General features: G+C 42.2%; 1 protein-coding gene and 1 non-coding gene across 2 annotated transcripts in view; one reads left to right on the top strand and one right to left on the bottom strand.

Moving 5' to 3' along the window:
• Nucleotides 1–13,924, bottom strand: part of LOC115850501 (myosin-IIIb) — a 114,852-nt gene extending 100,928 nt beyond the window's left edge. The window contains exon 1 of the mRNA XM_060301486.2: nucleotides 12,966–13,924. The gene's annotated coding sequence lies outside the window, so the exon portion shown is untranslated. The remainder of the gene's footprint in view (nucleotides 1–12,965) is intronic.
• On the top strand, nucleotides 389–491 carry LOC115851126 (U6 spliceosomal RNA). The gene has a single exon (XR_004038626.1). It is a non-coding gene; the product is annotated as a U6 spliceosomal RNA (small nuclear RNA).
• Nucleotides 13,925–17,975: the final 4,051 nt, after the last annotated feature.

A 17,975-nucleotide genomic window follows, 5' to 3' on the forward strand; every position in this document is an offset into this window, starting at 1 on the left:
AGAGGAGACGGGCTTGTGGTCACGAGAAGCAGAAGGAGCCTCCCTGGGATGAAAAGAGGCCATGTCTGTGGCTCGCAGTGTTTGGCTGGGAAAAGTGCCCTCACAATAGTTGCTGCTGGGATATTAATTAAAGTGACTCCCCACACACTGCTTATTAGTGGCAAGGGAAAAAAGACCAAAAGAGCAGCCAGAATGAAGAAATTGTACAACACCTTGACCAGGTCCAAATTAACATCATCTATGCGGGGCGGATCACACTGTGTGGCTCCAGATACCCTGGACAGGACTCACATCACCTGAGATTGTCTAACCTCAGTCTAACCAGGATGAAACGCCAGACAAGCGCACAATGAGGAGCATGCTATCGAAACCCAATGGTGTGTGGTGCTCACTTTGGCAGTAACTACAGTAAAATTGGAACAGTATGAAGAAGACCAACATTGCCCCTGCACAAAGATGGCACACAGATATGTGAAAAAAAAAAAAATGGTGCATGTGAGGGGAAGGGGGGATCAATGTCATAAAAGCCAGATTAAAGGAGGTTAAAAGACATGACAGCAAAATCCAAGACCTCACCCCACACTGGATCCTGTGCTGGAAGGCGGAATGCTAGAAAGGACACTGATAAGTCATCTAACAAAATCGATATATGGAGGGGAGATTAGATAAACATACTTTGTCAGGTATTAAATTATGTTATAGAGTATTGCCATTCTTAGGAATACACACTGAAACATTTAGGGGTAAAGGGACATGAAGCAGGTAACTTACTCTCAAATTGTTCAGAAAAACATTATATTATACTTATGATAATAGATATAGGGGGGCTTCCCTGGTGGCACAGTGGTTGAGAGTCCGCCTGCCGATGCAGGGGACACGGGTTCGTGCTCCGGTCCGAGAGGATCCCACATGCTGCGAAGCGGCTGGGCCCGTGAGCCATGGCCGCTGAGGCTGCGCGTCTGGAGCCTGTGCTCCGCAACAGGAGAGCCACAACAGTGAGAGGCCCGCGTACCGCAAAAAAAAAAAAAAAAGATATAGAGATGTATATTATATATATGTTATATATAATTTTTTCTTAACCATTATATGTATGTGTGTATGTGTGTTTTTTCTTATATATATATGGAGAGTGGAGAAACATAAAAATAATAAAGCAAGGAGAGAAAAATGATGACAATATAGGGGCTCTTGTACTATTTTTATTTTTGCAAGTTTTTTGTAAGTATGAATTACTCCAAATAAAAAGCTCAAAAACATATCTGCTGCTCTTCTGATTCTCACATATTCTTAGAGTCTGAACCTTCTGAACCAGAACAAAAAGGACATAAGGCAACATCTCTGTGAAGCCACTCAGACTTATAGACGCTCATGAGATGGAAAGTATTTTGAATTTACCTATAATTCTGAAGCAAGTGTTCTACGATGGCAACCACTTTGGAGGACAGTGGGCCGCCATGAGGGAAAGGCATCAAAATGGACTGAGGAAGGCACAACCTCATGCCAAGTCCAGTTCAGAAAATAAACAATGCCCTGCTGTCATGATCAACAAAAACAGAGACTGATTTTAAATTCCATTTTGGGGGCAAAAAAGTAGAGACGAGCATAGCACAGAGATTGAGTGTGGCCTGGGTGTCCAGTGGACCACCAGCTGACTCCTGAGGCAAGTTACTGTGCCCTGCTTTGCCGTCGCAGCCTCAGTTTCCTTCTCTGGAGAGGCATAGTCCTCCAAGGGTTGTTATGTGGTATAAATGAGGCAGTGCTGGTGAAACGCCAGGCATGTATGAAGTTCAGGCGCAGTCAGAACGCAGCAACCACTAGGTCGCATTATTATAAAGACAGGGTCCCATCCCCCAACTCTGTGAAGCTGCCAGATGCAGTCTAAGAGTTACAAAGGCTCCACTGGGTCAGAGCTCAGGGCCATCTGGGGGCTGTGGTCCTGGAAACACGGATTCTGCAGGGCAGGAAGGGGTCCTCAGTGGGAGGAAGCCTAATCTAGAAAGCCCCCTGAGCCACGTGGTGTTTACTCTGAGGGCCTTCCCGGATTAAAGCCGTGGTCTGCTCAGGCCTCTGTCCACTGTCTGATGAGGACACGATACAGGCGTGCTTTATTCAATCAAAGGGCTGTGCACATTGGACGATTTTACCATCAAAGCCTAATCTCTGCTCGAAGAAGTTACCAATTCCTCCACTTAGGTCAAACTTCTTTGGCCTCCAAAAAATACTTTAAAAAGTGAAAAATGCCTTTAGAGAATGAACTCCCCTCTAAGAGATCTGGAAGGCATGAAGAAACCGGGGCCGCGGAGGGGTGGGGTTGTGCCAGGGTGGAGAGGGCAATACAATACCCCTCTTCCTGCAGCCTGCTCATCACCCAGTCTGGCTCTGTCACCCACCTTTCTGGAGGTGCCTGACGGCCTCTCTGTTACAATTTCAGAGACACTCACTGAGCCACATGGAGATTCTGATTTGGGCCCTAAATGCTTCTTGCCTGGCCATTGTTTGCCTGTTGGGAGCTGGTTCCCTACGTTGCTAAAATTCTCTCCCCATTGCCTTCTGCCTAAATTCTACTCTCAGCACGTGGGACTTAGGATGGCCCATTGTCAACACAGTGCACCAAGGACAGGAGGATTTTTCAGCCAGTTCTTTAACTTGGTAAAGAAAAGTCCACTCACACAGTACCTCCGACTTTTTCATGCCCCAGCCATCTACTGACGCCACACCAGTTGCCAGGTCCTGGGCTCGACACTAAGGTGTAGACGCGAGTGAGCCATTATCCCTGCCCATCGGGAGCTTGGCATCCAGCCAGTCCGGTGAACACAGACGGTTCAGGCAGGGTAGCACTGCGGCTCCAACATCACTGTTCATCAACGCAACTTTTGTGCCAGAATTCCCGAGCAGCTTATTGAAGACACGGCATCCAGGCCCCAGACCCCAGACCTACCAACTCAGTCTCTGGGGGTAAGGCCTTGAAATCAGCATTTTTAATGGAGTCTTAGACACTCCAATTCTGAAGGGCCAACAAAAGGCACAGGCCCCTTGGGGATCTATCTCTACAGGGTTCCTAGGAGCCCACAGGACTGGAGGAGGATCAGTAAAATAGCACCACCCATGAGAACTCTTTAAGAAACGGGAAGCCTGGAACTTTGGGAACACAAGAGAGGGTGAAGGGGATTCACCCCATCCCTACACTGTACAGCTGGGAGACCTCTGGGGGCAGCGTGGAAGGAAGTGACAGAGGCCAGTACACACTGGAACGGAGGAGCGGGAGAAGTCAAGTGGGCAACGGCGCCACCTCCTGGTGTCAAGAGAGGGGGACGCAGCCAAGGTCGGTGCTCTGTGTCCTGCACAGAGAGTGCTGCAAGCTGGGGCCCTCCTGAACGCGTCAGAAAGAAACTGCAGGATGTAGAGGACGGACTTGAGGAGACGGGGAGGGGGAAGGGTAAGCTGGGACCAAGTGAGAGTGGCATGGACATATATACACTACCAAATGTAAAACAGACAGCTAGTGGGAAGCAGCCGCATAGCACAGGGAGATCAGCTCGGTGCTGTGTGACCACCTAGAGGGGTGGGATAGGGAGGGTGGGAGGGAGACACAAGAGGGAGGAGATATGGGGATATATGTATATGTATAGCTGATTCACTTTGTTATACAGCAGAAACTAACACACCACTGTAAAGCAATTATACCCCAATAAAGATGTTTAATAAATAAAAAGAAAGAAACTTCAGGAGGTGGGGTGAACTGTCTGCACCTAAGCTGCCAATGTCTCTGTGAGTTGCCTACTCCTAAGAGGAACCTTTCTGGGCATTTCTGAAGTGTCGGGCACCAGAGCTGCTATGGGCTTCATGACCCAGAGTTCCACTAGAGCTTCCTCCTCCAAGGACTCTGTTACAGGGCCACACGCTGTGTGTTTCCAGATCTGTATCCCAAAAGCGCCATGATGAGACAAGTCCAAATGCTCAGGTGAGCACATGTTACACCCAAGCCGAGCCATCTACACTGGCTTCAACATCGGCCTCATTGTACACACTTGGTTAATGGATTCTGTCCCTGGGAGATCACATAGTTACAACTAGATCATCCTGGCTCTTGAGAGCCAGCCAGCCAGCCTCCAACGCCACCAATTCAATGCTGCTTTTTTCCTGACCTTTACATTGGCTTCTGGAAACCGCACTCACTTCAGTCCATAGAATCCCAGCTCTGCCACGAACTCATTGCGCGACTTTGGGAAATTTATTTATCTTCTTTGAGCTTCAGCTGTTTCTTCTATTAAACTTGGATAATAACATGTATATCACAGTGTTGCTTAATAAATTTCAGCTCCTTTCCACTTCTCTATAGTTGAGTGTCATCAGTAATAGACCCATGATTTGCCATTTGAAAAGACACATTTATAATCAGCCATTTTGTTCATATTTTCATATATTGATCTCAGTTTCAACATTTAGTTAATAGAAGAAACTGACACAGTATTGTGAAGAAATTATACTCCAATAAAGTTCTATTTTTTAAAAAAAAGAAAGAAAAGACTTTAGATACAGCAAGAAATCTTCCAATGATATTTTTCAATGGGTGGTAGGTTTTAAAGTGTCTCTAGGCCTTCTGGAATGGATGGTAGACAATTAGCCTGCCTCTTGCCTGAGAAATCAGACTAATTACTAGTGAGGCTTGGCTAATGGGGTCCTCCGGGAACTCCCTTCCTAAACGAGAAATCTCTAACTTTTCACAAAAATTCAATCTCATTTGTGCTGCTGATTCCTAATATTTCTAAATAAATGCTTGGCCTCTGGGCTTTTGTAGTCAAATAACCCAAATCAAACCAGGCTGCTGTGCCAGGAGAAAATTTTATTTTGTGTGAATCTGCTGGAAGAAATGTTTAGAATCAGTTTGGAATCACCATAGGCAAAGGCTAGCTGTAGCCCATTCTGAGGCAAGTTTTGTGGACCTGGGCTAAGAAGTGAGTTTGCCCCATTTGGGCTGAAATGGATTGTTGAGATGCTCAAACAGTAAACACTGGCATGTTTCAGAGTCCCCAGTGTGCAAGAGGCTGGCTAGTCCCCTGACCCCAAGTCAACTGCCACACATAGGCAGGTTCAGGGTTCTGTGTCTAAGGCAGAGGAGACAAAGTCCAGGAAAGCCAGTTACCTGCCCTGCATCAACCTAGAAAGGAGGCAAAAGAGCCTCAGAAGGTAGAGGAGTTTGAGGCATAGGGCACCTTAATAATGACAGGGCCATCCACCAGCGGGAGGTCATTTGAAGACAGCCAAACTTGAAGCAGAGATACATGCAAACGCTGAGAGGGGGAGAGGGAGAAGCAAGTCAGAGTTCAGCAGAAGTCTGGAGAGGATTCCAAAAGCGACCCGGAGCTGAGATGTGACCTACAGAGCTGGCTGGAGGGACCTGCTCCAGGAGAATCTCCAGTGACGTTGGCGGGGATACTGGAATGGTCTACCTACGAGTCTCCCTTCGTAGTTCTCCCTCATCAAGGACTCACACAACAACGACTCTTGAAATACAGGGTCAGAGTGGAACTTGGGATTCCTTTTATAATATTAAAATACATTAAATTACTTAGATGACCCCACGCTCTTCCTCTGTTATTTTATTTTATTTCTCCTCTGTTACATTTTTACCAGCTCCTTTGGTTCTTTCCAGAAACTTTAAGAAGGGATGGTTGTCCACCCATAGCTGCTTGGGATATTCTGCATCTCCAATCTATCCTGACTATGGAATGGAAAACATCCTTCTTTTTGGCTTAATAAAGGTACCATCCCATTTTTTTTTTCAAAGAAAAAAATTGGTAGAAGATTTCAAGAAGATAAAACAAAGAGGGACAGAAATAGTTTCAGGACATAGGTTTTCATTGTAATGCAAGTGTTTGGCCAAAGTGTCCAGTAAACCCCAGTTTCTTTCCCTCTCCTCCACTCCTTCACTAGGCCTAGAACAACCTGACCAAAATCATCTTTAAATCCGTCAGCATCTCCATTCTCCAGTTTCATTCTTAGCGTTATGTGCCTCCCCTCCAGGAAATAAGCTTAGGCAGAGGCCTCAGTCACCCATGTAAGACTATAAAGGTCATTAAAGGTCTGTCCCTAGGGAGAGCAAGAAAGACTCTCATTTCTCAGTGACCATGGCTCTCAACCCACAGTATACATATGGACCACTTGGGGAACTTGTTAAAATGCATAATCCGGAAGCTTCTTTCAGATTCAGTCTGGGTGGGTCTCAGGAATCTGCATTTTTAAAATTCTAGTAGTTAAATCATTCTGAGTAATTCTGATTCAGGTATAAAGAAGACACGTCTGAAAGCCTGTTTTAGGGCTACATCAACATGACAGTGAACTTAGAGAACTGGTACCAACTCCTAAGAGAAGTAAAGGATCATTTCCCTCTACTTCTCTAGACCAAAAAGAAGTGATTCCCAGGATCTGGACCCTCAAAAGTCTCCCTGGTTCAATCCTCCCTCTCCAAGATGGCACTCTGTGACCTCCGTTCCCCACAACAGCTGCTGCCTCCTTTTAAAGATCACAAAAGAGCGAGATTCCACAGCCTCCCAGGCAAAGTCATTCCAGTGTTTAATTGCCCTTCAGTTCAGTTCTTTACATTTAATCAATTGTCTCATTGCAAGACTTAACAACTCATGCTCTGTTCTCTGTGGAGATGGAAAAACAACAAGCTACTGTACAATTTCTAACCCTTCATTGTATCAGTGTTGAAGCCAAAAGGGATTGCAGATATTATCTGACACGACCTTTTTATGCTACCTATGAGAATGCTTGTCCAAAGACATGTATATATTCAGTGGGTTTTAGTTTCCGTTGCCTACAGAACATCAAAAGGAAGCTGTCCAGGAAGTAAAGGTAGCTTTACTAGCTCCCAATACTCTGTATTTTCTATTCTATTCTGTTGCCCTAATTTGGGGATGGGAGAATCCTCTTAGCCTTCTCTGTTTCAGAATACACATATAAACTCCTTCATTATTCCTCCAAAAAATGTATATTCCCTTCTTGTGATCATTTTAGCTGTTTGTCTTCAGATTTTCCTTTGCTCCAAATAGGGTTGCCTGATATAGCAAATAAAAACTGAGGATACCTAGTTAAATTTGAACTTCAGATAAACAGCTAATAATTTTTAGTAAATATTCTCCATGCAATATTTGAGACATGCCTACACTTAAAAAAAAATGTTGTTTATCTAAAATTCAGTTTTTGGGCTTCCCTGGTGGCACAGTGGTTGAGAGTCCGCCTGCCGATGCAGGGGACACGGGTTCGTGCCCCGGTCCGGGAAGATCCCACATGCCGCGGAGCAGCTGGGCCTGTGAGCCATGGCCGCTGAGCCTGCGCGTCCCGAGCCTGTGCTCTGCAACGGGAGAGGCCACGGCAGTGAGAGGCCCACGTACCGCAAAAATAAATAAATAAATAAAATTCAGTTTTTACAGGGAATCCTGTATTTGATCTGGCAACTCTCATTCAAACATTCTAGAAGTATATCAATTAAAACTAGACACAGAACTCTTCCTATCTTTAGCAATTCGTCATAGTCACTAAGGACACTCCCACCTCGTGGTCTTTACATTTGAAGCTCCCTCTGCTAGAGTGTTCTGCCCCCAAATATCTGTGTGGTTTCATCCCCCACTTCAGATCACTGTTCAAATTTCTACTTATCAAAGAGATATACTCCCTCACCATCTTATAGAAACCTCAGCATCACTTTTCATCCTTATCCTGATTGACTTTTATCACCTGCCATGTTTATCTAATTTATATAGTTTTTATCTTCTCCCTTAGAGTATGAACTCCGTGACAGCAGGCATTTGGCTTTATTCATTGCTATATCCCTAACATGTAGAACAGTACCTCACCTACAACACGTCTATATATTAGTTATTTAATGCTGCATTAAAAAGTACCCCAAAGTTTAGTGGCTTAAACAATAATCTCTTACTGTTTCTGAGGTCAGGAATTCAGGAGTTGCTTGGCTAAGTGGTTCTGGCCAAGAGCCTCATGAAGTTGTGGTCATGTTGGCTAAAGCTACAGACATCTAAAGACTTGATTGGGGCTGGAGGACCCACTGCCAAGGCGGCTCACTCATGTGACCGCAAGATGACACGGGCTCTTGGCAGGAGGGTTCAATCCCTTTCCATGCCAGCCTCTTCACAGGGCTACTATGGTGCCTGTGTGAGGTTGTCTTCAGTCATACACTGTCGCTTCCTTCATATTCTACTGATCACATAGGCCACCTCTGATTCGATGTAGGAATAAACCTATATTACTTTTCTACTGCTGCATAACAGATTACCACAAAAGGAGCAGCTTAAAAGCACACACATCTGTTATTAAGTCAGAAGCCTATGCAGGACTCTTTAGGCTTTTTGCTTAGGATCTCACAAAGCTGAAAACAGAAACATACACTCACACAGAGAAAACAAATTCTAAAATTATAGACCTAAATCTAAACATAATAATTAAATGTAAGTGGTGTAAATATGCAGTTAAAAGATAGATATTATCAGAATGAATTTTTTTAAATGTCCCAACTATATGCTGTACCCAAGAAACTAACTTCACATATGATGATATAGGTAAATTTAAAGTAAAAGGATGAAACGATATATCATGCACACATTTTCAAAAAAGAAAAAAACAAAAACTGAGTGGTTATGTTAATTGTAGACAAAGCGGACTTCAGAACAAAGAAAATGACCAGGCACAAAGAAGGACATTCTATAATGATACAATGATCACTTCACCAAGAAGACATAACAATTCTAAGTGTGTATGCACCAAACAATAGAGCTTTAAACATAAAGCAAAAACGCAAGAACAGAAAAGAGAAATATACACAATTATAGTTGGAGACTTGACACTCCTCAGTTATTGATTGAAGTAGTACACAGAAAATTTGCAAGATTATAGAATTGCTGGTGTGAACAATTACCATTGGCAACTGAACAGCACCATCAGCCACTGGCATCTAATTGATGTTCATAGAATTCTCAACCCAACAACAGCAAAATATGTATTTTTTTTCAAGTACACATACAACATTCACCAAGATAGACCACATACTGGGTCATACAAGAAACCTTAACAAATTTAAAAGAATTGAAATCATACAATATATGTTCTTTGACAATAATGTCATTAAACTATAAGTCAACAACAGAAAGAAAAACCAGCAAAATCTCCAAACAGTAAACGCTTACTTTCGAAAAAAAATCTCAAGCCAATAATCTAAGCTTCCACCTTAATAAACTAGAAAAAGAGGAGAAAAATAAGACCAAAGGAAACAGAGGAAGGAAATACCAAAACATAGAAATCAATAAAATTGAAAGCAGGAAAACAATAGGGAAAAATCACAAAATCAAAAGCTAGTTCTTTGAAAATAACAATAAGATTGATGGACATCTTCAAAGACTGAAAAGAAAACAAAAATAAAAAACACAAATTCCCAATATCAGGAATGAAAGGATATCACTATAGATTCAATATGCATTAGTAGGATAATGAGTAAATACTATGAACATCTCAATTTTTTAAATTAGATAAAATGAACCAATTTCTTAAAAAATCACACTACCAAAACTCACCCTAAATGAAATAAATAACCTACATAATCTTAAAACTATTAAATCCATGGTTAAAACGTTCTGAAAAAGAAACTCCCATGCCCAGACTGTTTCACTGGTAAATTCCACCTGACACTTAAAGAAGAAATAGCACACATTCTACACAATGTTCTTCCAGAAAGCAGAAAAAGATGGAATAATTCCCAACTTATTTTATGACACTAGCACTACACTGATACAACAGTACAAGCAAAGTACAGACTAATATACCTCATAAATATAGATGTAAAAATCTTCAGTGAAATATTAGCTAACCAAATTCAGCAATATAAAAAAATAATAGTATACCACCACCAAGTGGAGTTCATCCTAGAAATGCAAGGCTGGTTTCAATAATCAAAAATCAATCAATGTAATCCACTCTATCAACAGTCTAAAGGCAGCACCAATTGATGCAGAAAAGGAATGTGACAAAATTTTACATCTATTCATGATTAAAACTTTCAGCAGACTAGAAAGAGAAAGGAACTTCTTTTAAAGCAGTGATCCCCAAGCTTTTTGGCACCAGGGACCAGTTTCGTGGAAGACAATTTTTCCACGGGCGGGGTGGGAGAGGGGCAGTGGTTCAGGAGGTAATGTGAGCGATGGGGAGTGATGGGGAGCGGCAGATGAAGCTTTGCTCGCTCACCCGCTGCTCACCTCCTGCTGTGCGGCCTGGTTCTTAACAGGCCACCAACCAGTAGTGGTCTGTGGCCCAGGGACTGGGGACCCCTGTATTAAAGGACATCTACAGGACTTCCCTGGTAGCTCAGTTGTTGAGAATCCACCTGCCAATGCAGGGCACACGGGTTCGAGCCCTGGTCCGGGAAGATCCCACATGCCTCAGAGCAACAAAGCCCATGCGCCACAACTACTGAGCCTGCGCTCTAGAGCCCATGAGCCACAACAACTGAGCCCGCGTGCCACAACTACTAAAGCCCACACGCCTAGAGCCAGTGCTCCACAACAAGAGAAGCCACTGCAATGAGAAGCCCACGCACTGCAATGAAGACTATCCCCTGCTCACTGCAACTAGAGAAAGCCCATGCACGGCAATGAAGACCTAACGCAGCCAAAAATAAAATTAAAATTAAAAAATAAAAATAGAGGTGATCTACAAAAAACCTCTGCCTAACATCATACCTAGTGGTGAAAGGCTGAATACTCTCCCCTTAGATCAGGAACAAGGGAAGGATGTCTGCTCTTACCACTCCTATTCAGTATCATACTTGACATCCTAGCTACTGCAATGAGGCTATAAAAAGTAATTAAAGGCTTACAAGTTAGAAAGGAAAAAACTGTCCCCATTCACAGACAGTATGATTGTCCTCAAGGAAGAATCTGAGAAAGTTACAAAAAGCTCCTAGAACTAATAAGTGAGTTTGATAAGGTCACAAGATACAAGACCAACACACAAAAATAATTCAACTTCTATATATTAGCAATGAACAATTAGAAACTCAATTTTTTAAAAAAATACTACTTACAAAATGAAATCTTTATCAAGTACAAATATAATATTCAGCCTTAGATTGTTTTTCAAACTCCTACTATACGAAAGCCTTTAAAAGTTCTAAAGTTCAAAAATAGACAAAACTAAGCCATGGTGTTAGAAGACAATAGGTCTTTGATGAGGAGAAAGGATGTAGCATTTGGGGCAGGGCACAGGGGGATTTCTGGTTTCTCTGGTAGTATTCCATTTCTTGACTTGGGTGATGATATGTTTACTTTGTGACAATTCATTAAAGTAAACAACTATGAATTGTGTACTTTTCTGAATATGCATTCAACATCAACTTTTTAATAGTAATGATAAACATAAAAAGAAAGTATAGAGGACTATCATTTGTTGAAACATTTGTAAAACTGCATTTTGAAGTTACAATTTGCATTTGGCATTAACCAGAATGATCTGAGAAGTATGTTGATTTAATTTAACCTTACCTAATTTACAAAGATCATTAGATCTCCATAAAATCCTTTTGTTTCATAAAATTTTCCTCACCCTCACCCATATTTCCCTCACCATCATTACCTATCAAAGACAGCAACTGTTGTTACAATGGTAACGTTAATCGTCCTCACAAAACTTGAGGATGCTTTCATTTGGGGGGGGTGGGGTCTTAGGGTCAGAGAGTTGGGATAATCATCTTCCACCTACACAATGTCCATCTTTTGTCTTGTTTCCAGCATCCCCAATTCTACTTCCCACTCTGTCCTCCCCCTGCCCCCAAACATAAGGACCTAGAGAATGTTTCCTTGAGATTATCTTTGGATGTTAATATACTCTTTAAAATTACAAAGGGTACAAAGTTACAGTTATACAGGATGAAGAACTCCTGGAGATCTAATGTACAGCATGATGATTACAGATAATAAAACTGTATTGTATACTTGAACTTTGCTAAGAGAGTAGATCTTCAATGTTCTCACCACACAGACACAAAAACCGGTAACTATGTGAGGTGATGAATATGTTAATTAGCTTGATTGTGGTAATCATTTCACAATGTATACCTGCATCAAAACATTACATTGTACACCATAAATATATATATACATAATTTTCATTAGATGTCAATTATACCTCAATAAAGCTGGAAAATTATGTTTTTATGTGTATAAATTTTTAATTTACATAAATGGTTTGTGCTATAAATATTATTCTTTTTTCTTTTTTCACCCAACACCACGGTTTTGAACAATCATCTCTCCAGCTATGTACGCTTATAGTTCATTATTTCTGACTGCTACAGAACTTACTCAATGTGTATCTACTACTTCTGTGATGACTAATAAAAAAGCACTGTAAACCTCCTACCCATGTCCTACGCAAAAAGATTCTCTGTAATAAATATCCGGGGTTGGGATAGCTGGGTCACAAATCATGTATATTCATCTTTGCTAGGTACTGCCAGAACACCACACTCTAGTAGAATATCTCATGATGCTTTCGGTTTGTATTTCCCTGTTAGCGAGGTTGAGTATTTCCTTCATAGACATATTAGTCATTTAGGTTACTGGTTTTGTGAATTGCCTATTCATATCTTTTGCCCATTTTTCTACTAGGCTTCTAAGTACTTTTTACTGATTTAAATAAGTCTTCCCCAAAGCACAAAGTAAACAGTTGATAATTCTGACATCAAAATTAAGCATTTCTCTTCCATGAATAACACTATGGGCAAAACTCAAAGTAAACAGACAGTTAACCAAATGGAGGAAGATACTGCAGCATCTAAAACATCAAGGGAGTCTCCATTCTAACTTATTCAATCCTCCCAATGAGCCCAGAAGTCAGTGCCCTTAAAACTCCCATTTTATAGGTGAGAAAACTGAGACCAGAGACACTATATAACTTACCCATGATCAGAGAGCTAATTAGATGATTCTTCGATTCAAAGGTCTGCTCTGGGACTCCTGGTTTCCGTTTCCACAAGCAAGGAGCTTGAGTAGCCACTTGGTCTTAAGAAGTAAAAAGCTGACAGGCTAAAAAGTCAACTCTCTTGGATCCATAAGAGAGGGGAGGACACAAGGCAAACTGCAGCCTCCAAGCCTGGAGAGACAGGCAAATACCGGGCGTTGTAGCTGCTGGAGCAGACTCACAAGCAGAAACAGCTGCGGGAGCCAGTGCCGGGGTAGGAAAACCTGAACTACAATCGACGGCTTGCTGGAGGCTCAGTGCGGACCACAGCTCTGAGAGTTAAAACTACATAAGGACCTGGTCATGGGGGACCCACAATACTGTTGAGATTTACCTCCAGGAGCTTGACCAGTTTCCCACAGTAAATATCAGAGAAAAATCCCTCATCCGTCTGTCAGCGGGAGGGGAAAAGCGCCACGCACTGCAACGCGTCAGAGCACTCTGAAATGCGCCAGACCACTGTTCTCTTTAACAAGGCCTGAACTCGGCGGGGAAAGTAGTTATCAGAGCCTGACCTGCTGGGGTATTTTCAGAGTCTAAGTGACCAGGGGAAGGGAAATACCCAACTCCAGCCAGCTCTAAGCCATCCTGTACCACTTCAGGGGGGGAGAAAAAATAACTGAGAAACAACCAAATACATCACGTCTGGCTATCAAGAAAAAATTACATGATGTACCAAAAGGTAAAAAAACACAACTTAGGGCTTCCCTGGTGGCGCAGTGGTTGAGAGTCCGCCTGCCGATGCAGGGGACACGGGTTTGTGCCCCGGTCCGGGAAGATCCCACATGGCCCGGAGCGGCTAGGCCCGTGAGCCATGGCCGCTGAGCCTGCGCGTCCGGAACCTGTGCTCCGCAGCGGAAGAGGCCACAACAGTGAGAGGCCCGCCTACCGCAAAAAAAAAAAAAAAAAAAAAAAAACCTTAAAGAGACAGAGCAAGCATTTGAACCAGACACGGCAGGGATGTTGGAATTATCAGACCAGGAATTTAAAACAACCGTGATTAATATGCTAAGGCCTCTAATGGATAAAGTAGACAGCATGTAAGAACAGATGGTCTTATCCTCATGGCCTCACGGAAGTCACCCCAGGTTTGCATCTCAAGCTCCAGACAACTTCCTGTGAGAAAGCTCCAAGTGTAGGTCATTGGGACCCCAGAACTATCCCAAACTCAATCCCACACTCTAACAAAAAGCTTCCCCCACTGTGCTCTCTGTTGTTGTGACTAGAATCATTACCCACTCGGTAATTTAATAACTTTAAAAAATAAGTAATTTAATTTTAATAAAAAAGAGTTTAGAAGGCTCAGTAACTCAATTCCCGTGTCCCTCACCTCCAGTATCCAGTAGATTGGGCTTTTGAGCACCTTTTTGCAGTTCCTTAGTTTTCTCTCCATTTCCCTCAGATCCTGATTATTTCTCACACAGACCACTAAAGTAATGATTCAACCCCTCCTTCACAGTGCCACAGCACTCTTCCCTTCAAATCTCAGAACGGAGCACATCACTCCCCTACAACACCTGGGATTAGCTCATCGCTTTTAACGTGAAACTCTTTTTGGCATTTAAAGGCCTCCATTCCGCAGATACAGTGTGTGCTCTACAGCTAACCTGCCTTTGCTTCTGCTGCACTTTACCAGCCCGGAAGGCCCCGATCGCTTTTACCTGTTTAATAAAATCCTATGCATCCTTCAAGGCCACTCTCAAAGCCATCTTCTTGGTTGAGCCTTCTTTGATCTCCCAGATGGAATGAACCCTTCTTGGCATTCCCATGGAACTTCATTCTAACAATTATTTAAGTCTGCCTAGAAATATGGTTCATGCACATTTTTAACATTGTGGCCACCTTAATCATTTTTGATATTGCAAAATACTGAAGACAATAAGTTTGAGTTAAACTAGGGTTTGCGTTCCAACTCCTTAACTGACTGTGTGATGTTGCACCAATTAGCCTCTCAGCCTAATTTCTTCACCAGTAAAATGGGGAAATAATGTCTGTCCAATAGGGTTGCTATAAGAATTAAACAGTATAATGTGGACAAAATGCCAAGCACAATGCCTTCTTACTCACAGTCATTAGCTCACTTCTCTGCTCTGTATACCTGACATCTAAGGCAAGGCTTTACGAACAGCAGGCTGTTAAAATGTTTCTTGAATAAAACTGATAATACTGATGGGAGAAAAGTGTATCAAAAGAGTCCGAGGGATTACAGCTAGAGCCACAAACTGGCCAAAAACTGAGATGAGATCAGGAAGAAAATATTTTCAAAGAGATAAAAAAAAAGGGGGGGAAGGATGAGCTTTAGGAAGTAAACTGATAAACAAGGATTCCTGTCGGGGTAGGAGGGCAGTGTGTGTGTGTGTGTGTGTGTGTGTGTGTGTGTCCTAGTGAACACCAATAGTAATAACACAATCAACCTCACCTTAGAGGCATTTGTTCAAATTGTGCTCATATTTTCAAATGTTCTCCCATCTTTCTATCTTGTCAAAAATGCTGACCACTGGGGACACTCCCATTCTTTATTCATCCATTTCAGATTATTTGCAACAGAGCAAGTGCTTTCACAAATGCTTTTCTCAATCACTAGTATAATTAGTTAACAGGCTTCGCTTTCCTCCCTCCAGCAACTCAGGGTCCTGATCTAGCGCTCGCTCTACTGCGCCATCTAGTGGAGTTGGTATGAAGAATTACGGGATAGGGCTTCCCTGGTGGCGCAGTGGTTGAGAGTCCGCCTGCCGATGCGGGGGAAACGGGTTCGTGCCCCGGTCCGGGAAGATCCCACATGGCGCAGAGCGGTTGGGCCCGTGAGCCATGGCCGCTGAGCCTGCGCGTCTGGAGCCTGTGCTCCGCAACGGGAGAGGCCACAACAGTGAGAGGCCCACATATCGCAAAAAAAAAAAAAAAAAAAGAATTACGGGATAGCTGAGATACGGGAAGTGTACTCCAATGTTAGGATAAAATACCTTTTTGTTGTAAAAATTTCCCCAACATACCAGACTAAATATCAGTGAGCTTACAAAACAGGGTCGGAAATGCCTAAAAACATGTGTGATAGGAGTCAGACCTGCTAGCTACCATGAAGTCTTGTTTATTTCCCTCTATAAAATAAAATCAGTATCCCAAGCACCAAATAGGAGAAAAGACATAGAAGAACCAAGAGTTTAATTTCCCTCACACATCTGAAAGAACCTTACTGCTTATATCATCTTATGGAGAAGTAAAATTATGTGATGAATTTTTTTAACAGCAGAGTTACTGTATGGTAATATCATAGATGAGAACCATATCATAGATGAGAATGGTAAAATAAACTATTTTTATTTTACAGGTAATTAATAGTGGAAAATAAGGGAGAAATTAATTTGTTTGAAGCAGCTATTCCTTTAAATAAACAAGAACATTTAGGAGAAATTGCTTGCCTATAACATCCATTTTAAGGCAAGCAATCAGTATGTGTAGACCTGGGTCTACAAGATGATGGAATCATCTCTACATAGTCATTCACCAGGGGTATCCCCTTTGGAAAAACTAAAACCAAAGTGAAGGGCATTGATCTGAAGAAATGTAAAGGTCACTGTAAAAAATGACCCGAATGTCACATAAGAAAAGAGAAGCTTGGAGATAAAGTTATATAATTTTGATTCCTTTACAGTACCCATATGATACTCAGAAGCCTCAGATGACCGCTGCTCTGGCTGACACCTTGAATGCAGCCTCGTAAGAGACTCTGAGCCAGAGCCACCCAGCTAAGCTACTCCTGGATTTCTGATCCACGGAACTGTGACCTAACGAACACTGTTGTACTGCTTTAATCTTCGGGTAATTTGTTACACAGCAATAGATAACTAACAGTCGGAATCACTTAATCTGCCATTACTAGAATCCAGAAGTGTCTATATTCATTTAATCACGTGTTAGCTATTGTCTCCCCTGCACAGATGAGAAACCGAAGCGTGGCAGGCACTGAATTAGCTATCTTAAAGCCACTCAGTCTGTTTTTCCCCTTATATTTCTCTAGCACTGGGGCTCAAAAGCCAAAACACTTACCTTCCCAGATTTCTTTGCATTTAGTAGTGGCCATCTGACAGTACTGACTAATGATATGTAAAAGTGTGCTGGGAAAGGACTTCCCTTGCTAAACAAAGGACAAAACCTTAAGAAGAAGCTTTTGTCCTATTTTCCTGCCTGGAAAACAAGGTTAGCAGTCATCTTGCTTTCATCCTCATAGTAGCCATGAGGTTGAATGATACACTCTAACAATGTAGGAAAGAAAAACAGGAAACCTAGATCCATAATGATTTCCTTGTGCAGATGCCCCTTTCTGGTCTGCCTACCTTCAAATTTCCTTTTACTTGAAACTAATAAACCCCTTCCTTCTTCAAGCCATTGCTTAGCCAGGTTTTTGTTGTTTGAAAAAGGGCATATTCCTAACTATACTGAGATAAAGAGGTAATTCAAACCCAGCTCTGTTGACTTTATGCCCTAGACTCAGATGGTAACATACCATCTGAATAAGAATAAAAGCCAATTGGAAGTAGATTTTGATGCATACATGACCAGGTGTCCTGCAGACACGGATAAGTCCTGGACACTCTAGGGAGAGTTAGAAAATTGTGTTCTACGCCTCTACTTCATTGTCAATTTTCTTTCTCACCTCCAGAAGCTATACCTTGGCTTCTACCGCTACCATTTCATCAAAACTATGCTCATCACGGATATCACTTAGTCCAAAATACAATGAATTCTTTTGTAGCTTATATGTCACTTAACCTCTCCACAGCACTTAATGTTTACTGGTTTCTCTCTCTTAAAATACCCTTCCTTCTAGGATTTTTTTTTTTTCTTTTCTTCCTATCGGCCTCTCTTCTCCTTTTCAATCTGGTCCTAATCATCATGTAGAAGATAATCCATTCTTTACCTGTATACTAAAAACCACACCGTATTGATTTTTT

The sequence above is a fragment of the Globicephala melas genome, chromosome 7 (assembly GCF_963455315.2).
Source record: "Globicephala melas chromosome 7, mGloMel1.2, whole genome shotgun sequence".
In the NCBI taxonomy this organism is placed as follows: domain Eukaryota; kingdom Metazoa; phylum Chordata; class Mammalia; order Artiodactyla; family Delphinidae; genus Globicephala; species Globicephala melas.